The sequence below is a fragment of the Acinonyx jubatus genome, chromosome D1 (genome assembly GCF_027475565.1).
Source record: "Acinonyx jubatus isolate Ajub_Pintada_27869175 chromosome D1, VMU_Ajub_asm_v1.0, whole genome shotgun sequence".
Lineage (NCBI taxonomy): Eukaryota > Metazoa > Chordata > Mammalia > Carnivora > Felidae > Acinonyx > Acinonyx jubatus.
In genome coordinates, this window is record NC_069390.1 from 34,269,089 (window position 1) to 34,275,088 (window position 6,000).

The window sequence follows — 6,000 nt, forward strand, 5'->3', positions numbered from 1 at the left end:
CCTTAGGACCAAACAACAAGTACTACCTGACCAGATAAGGTACTTTGATATCCTGAAAGTCATTCAGACAAGAATGAGAGGGATACAAAGAAAAATCCACAGAAATGGACTCTAAGATCAAGATGATATCGTCTCACTGAAAAATTGGAGTCCCTTCTGGGCTAAAAAATAAAAGGGCTATAATCTCATTGATGAGATGAGTCTTTCCTGCAAAGACTCAAAGTGGAAATGGAAAATGTATGAGCAATTAAACCTAAGCTTTTTTGTGTTTCTTCTCCTAGAGATTGTTTGTTTTAAGGAAACTGAAGTAAGAACATAAAACATAAATTTCTCATGTATTGATATTAGGGGAAAATAGTGTTGGAGTTCCAACTTTGACACTCCACAGCATGTGCATGCATGCGCGCGCGCACACACACACACACACACACACACACACACAGAGCTCATTGGAAATGACTTAATGAACTAATGAGCAAACTGGTAATCTTATCACAATTATATTTATGCATTTGATAAATTAGTTCAGTAGGGGTGTAAATAAAATCTCTTTCTACAATTATTAATTATGGTGACTAGATAATGGTAACATTAATATTCTAATTACCTTGGTTTGATATAAGGGAAAGGTTAATATTCTGACTACCTTAATGCCTGCCACAGTCACCCTAACACAATGTGAATTCCAGGTTTGCTTTTCTTCCTCTGCTTCTGACATCTTTAAACTGAATTTTATTCCCAGAATCCTTCAGATGACATGATCTGCTTCACACACTCTGAAACCTATAGCTCAAACTTTTTTTCTAAGGAAGGGAAATGTAATGCTTGTAGTGGTCTTTTTTTTTTTTTTTTTTTTTTTGTATGTGTATAGGTACATGCAAGTGCCTGTATTTCTTTTCCTTACCTCCCTCCCTGCCTCCCCTCCCCCTTTCTTTTTCTTTTTCTTTCTTTCTTTCTTTCTTTCTTTCTTTCTTTCTTTCTTTCTTTCTTTCTTTCTTTTTTCTTTCTCCTTCTTTCTTTCTGTATTTCTTCTCTTTCTCTTTTGTTTTTCTAGTCAAAAGTAACTTTTAATTTACTGTGAAAGAATGTCTCTTTACAGTAACCAGATTCCTGATCTTATTTATTGCCCTATCACTAATACTCAGTTTCTGCTTTTGGTGATGTTAAAAAATAGTTAAAGAAATAAAGTAGAAATGCATGCAGAATTAAATAAAATCAGAAAGGCCCACAGAGTGGTAGAGGTGATACAGACTGAGTTTAAGCATTGTGGTGATCACAATGCTGTGATGGTCCAAGTACTTAATGTCAACTGTACACTCTCCTATGTTCCTTACATGAGGTCTTTTAACAATTATATGGAAAGTAAGTGGAGAAGATTCTCATTGCTCATGTAAGGAAACTGATATAAGAAGGGTTAATCAACTTGCAAAATTGCTCAGCTAGTGAAAGAGGAAGTCAAGGGTTTGGTCCAGGTCTGTCTGCCTCCAGAACTAAAGTTATAAATCACTTTATTTCTGATGGGAACTAAAATGATCAGAAGTAGCTCTTTGTAAGGATAGAAATTGAGTAGTTCTTTAAAGTCATTAAGATTTACGTTGGTGGAAAAGATAAGCAGGAAAAACAGCGATTCTAGCTCAGTGATAATGAATTTATCACCTCACTAAAATAGTGTGATCACACAGCTATTCCTTGGCTAGTAATTTTAGAGACCAGCATAGATACTTACTTGAAAGTTTAACTATAAATAATTATCTCTACTTCAATATGTATTGCGACTCCTCATGGATTGGATGAAGACAGAATGAATTCTACAGAGATTAGTTTTTTCAAGATGATCCAAATGCTGGAAAAGCCACATGGTTATTTTTAAAAAATGGGAGGAGGTGGTCATTTCCTTTCTGTTGGTTTCCGTGTATAAAAATAAAAAGGAAAAATTAATTCACCCTGTCTAGACAAATTTTTGAAATCTTATTTCAGTGTCTGAAGGCTTCATCATTCTGTCAGACCAGCTGCATTTCTATACTGTTTATAATCACAATGCTAACAGAATTTTTGGTACAGAAACAACTCAGATTAATGAAAAATGTAGTGGTGTGCAAAAAATAAGTCCAAAAATGCCCTTATGAAGAGCTCATGGAATAGATTAGACATGATAAAGTTTTGGAAGACAAATCCTGACATTCAAGGAGACACTGATTTGTTGACATCAGTAGCAGTGTGAAGGCAGTGGCTTCGATTGAACACTCAGGAGGAAAACCAGCAAAGATCAGCTCTGACCCAGACCTATTCACTAGCACAGATAATGCACTTCATCTCTACTGCAGAAAACAAGTAAATTTTGAGTTGGCTACTTCTTATTAACAAAGATGGTGATTTTATTTAGATTTGTTATCATAAATTGTGGCAAACCCTGTATGCTATTGTTTTTAAGAGAGAAAAAGCAGTTTTCCTTGAAATAATTTGCTAATACAAGCCACAGGACCATTAAGCCTGGTTCAGTCTAGAGTGAAAATAAAAAGAAACCTTATGCCTTGCATGATAAATAATTAAGGACATACAGCACTCCCCACATCCCGTCACAAACACACACATCTGTTGAGCTACTTGATGGCAGTGAATGTCGTAGTGGCATTTATAATGGTACTCCCAATAGCCAAGCACTCTAATATATGCATTATAAGTGATCAATAACATGAATGAATTAAAATATTTCCTTCTAAGAATGTAGGCCTCGCACATAAAGAATGGGTGGTGTTTGTATATATATATACACACACACATATGTATATATACACGTATGTATATGTGTGTGTGTATATATGTATATATATATATATATATATATATATATATATATGCATATGTATATTTTAAATCTTAGCTTCCAATACAGAGGAAAAAATCCCTGAGAGAAGCAATAGCCCTTAACCTTCTCAGCCCTATGGTCTTGCTTTGCAGAGTGCTATTAATGACTTTATCTGTGAATATTATGCTTTAAATGTGTGATTGCCTCCCTGGCTATTATGCTCCAAATCTCATCTTATCTATGCAGTTTGCACCCCTTGCTGACTTTAACAATAATGGATTCTTTTGGATTTACTAAAATGTCATGCAATTTTATTGGTTTCCATTTAATCGTGGGGAAATGGAAACACTTGTCTTTCATAACAACCATAGGTGATTCTGACCTCGGTTCGATAATCCATTCAGAAGGTGGATAAAGGACACTGTAATGCAAAGCATATAATCTAGCTACAATTATCACAGAACACTTTTCAAATGCTAACATTCTTCCTTTGTGAAAACTCAAGAAGTCCTTAAGTTTTTTGTCTTTATATTTTCCTTTAGATTAGTCTATGGTTGAATCACTTGTTGTCTTTCAAATACTTGGAAGATAAATAAAGGTAATGTAATAGAAAGAAAGGCACAGGTGGTAAAGGAGGTGAAAAGGAGGTGAATGTGTGTAGATGGCAGAAAAATATGTTGGTGAGAAAATAATGGAGTGATTGACACAGGCTAAAGCATTCCCAGCATACCCTGTATAATGTTATCTGGAAAAAGCAATTATGGATGGAGTCAATTGAGAAAGTCTATTTTGAGGAAAGTATTGGAATGGCTACTTGTCCTGTGTACTGTATTGAAAAACAAATCCGAAGCCCTGATAGGCTTAGGAGAACAGACCATTGGCAAGGTTAATGATGTCTTCCATGGGCATAGGAGAGAATATTTGTAATCTGTGCACCAGATATTTGTTATCACATATTCTATTAAAAATTAAGATAAAGTTCACATAACATGAAATTCTCTATTTTAAAGTGTACAAATAAGTGGTTTTTAGTATATTTGCAATGTTGTGTAATCATCATCAGGGTCTAATTCCAGAATATTTTTGTCAGTCCTAAAGGAACACCATGCCTCGTAATTCCCTGTTCATCCCGATTCTCTGGAAACAAGTCATCTACTTTTGGCCTCAAAGGATCTACCTCTGCTGGCCATTTCATATAAATGCCACTACAATTTATTATCCTTTGGGTTTGTGAGTTTGAGCCCCACATTAAGTTCTGCGCTGACAGTGCAGAACCTGCTTTGTATTCTCTCTCTGTCCCTTTCCTCTGCCTGTCTCCTGCTCTCTCTCTGTCACTCTCTCAAAAATAAGAAAAAAAAATTAAATAAATAAAAATGAACTCAGTGCCAAGGCCTAATAGAAACAGCATAGATTTTGAAGTCTGGAAACATATATTTGAATGCTAGTTCCACTGTTTCTCAATTATCTATTGGCTGGCATGTTATTTGAATTCCCTGATCTGTAAAATGTGGGGAATAGTAATCTCCCAAACAGGGAGAGAGTGAAGATTAAAGTAGTTAATATATGTAAAGAATCTAACACATGGTATGTAGCAGATCAAGAAATATTAATTCTTTTCCTTCTGCAAACATTGCTTCTGTGTCATAATTAATAATCTGGTGTTATCTGAATGAACTGTATAATCATTGCCCCCCGGCTTTTAATGTATGCTATTTCATTTTATTAGAAAAGGCTTTTTCCCTTTTCATTGTTTTTTACTCTTATTATTATTTTTTAATCTTGCGAGGCAGGGAATCTGACAAAACCATAAACTTCCATTACTCCTAGAGTTATTAGTATATTCTCTGACTTCCCATATCCCTTGTATTTATTTCTGTCAAAGAACTTAGAATCCACAGTGAATACTGATGCATCTTTTGGCTACTTTGATATTCATATTTAGCAACCGTAAGCCCCACCAAAATGTCAGCTCTTTGGGGAAGGTAACTTATTAAGTTTGAAACTATGAAGAATCTGATTAGTTGTCCTACTTGGAATTTTCAAGCTAATGAGTCAGCCTGCCATAATGCGTGTTGTATGTGTGTATATGTGTGTGTGGGGTGAGGGTTATATGCATGCATAATATATATTTATATATACACATACAAGAGACCTCTGGATCAAAGAACAGACCATTTACTCATAGAACAGCTTATGTCTTGTATCACTTCCCCACTCCCAGTTCTCCAACAGGATGACCCAATAAAGACCAAATGAACCACGGGAGGAGAGGAATCCCTGAATTATAAAACTCAGCCTCTGATATAGGGCACTGGCACATCAGCCCCTCTTCTCCTCCAGAAAGAGAAGTTTTTGCCTTGGAATATAAACAAAACTTTTCTGGGAAGAGAGAACATTTCTATCCTAGAAATACGCAAATGGCTCCCGAAGGGATATGAATTTAAATCCCTCTAACTTCTTACAAGTATCTCTAACTTGTAACGCATGTTTATTATTCACTCACAAAGCCTAGACTGTGCAGAAATGTGAATATATTCATGGAGCACTGTCTTCCAACACAACCATGTCTCTCTGAAATTTGTATCTCTATTTCCCAGATGCTTGCTGGAGGAATTAATTACTTTGTGGTGGCTTTTAGTCCATGATTCTCAGTTTTTCAGGTATTCTAACTAATCTTTATTAATTTCTCTTGTGGACATTTTCTCTCCCTACCAGAGTATAAACACTTTGTAAGTATAAACTAACAGTGCCTTATCGTTCTTTTGGAATGTGTAGTGTTAATAATAGTACTAGCTGCAGGATTACCCAGTAATCTCTGGGTAGTTGTCTGGTAGTTGTCTGGTTTCTCCAGCTAGTCAACATCAGAGGAAACCAAAATCTATATTTTTGATATTTTAATGTAGGTGATTAGATGGCATAGTTTTAGAAGGTATAAAACTAGAACTCTTGTTATTTTTGATGTTGATCTATATGGCGTGGCAAAGCATCTCCATGACATCCCTATCTGAATAGGATTTTGGTTTCAATACCTTAAAATAGTGACTTTTCAAAGATGTTCCAAGGCCACAGCTCACACTGACTTATCACTGATTTGAGTCTGGCCCTGTATCAGGCACTCCTTCCATACATTTTCTCATTTTTCATCTTTGTCTCGTTGGGTACAGTTTAAAGTAGTTGTTTGTTTGTTTGTGGAA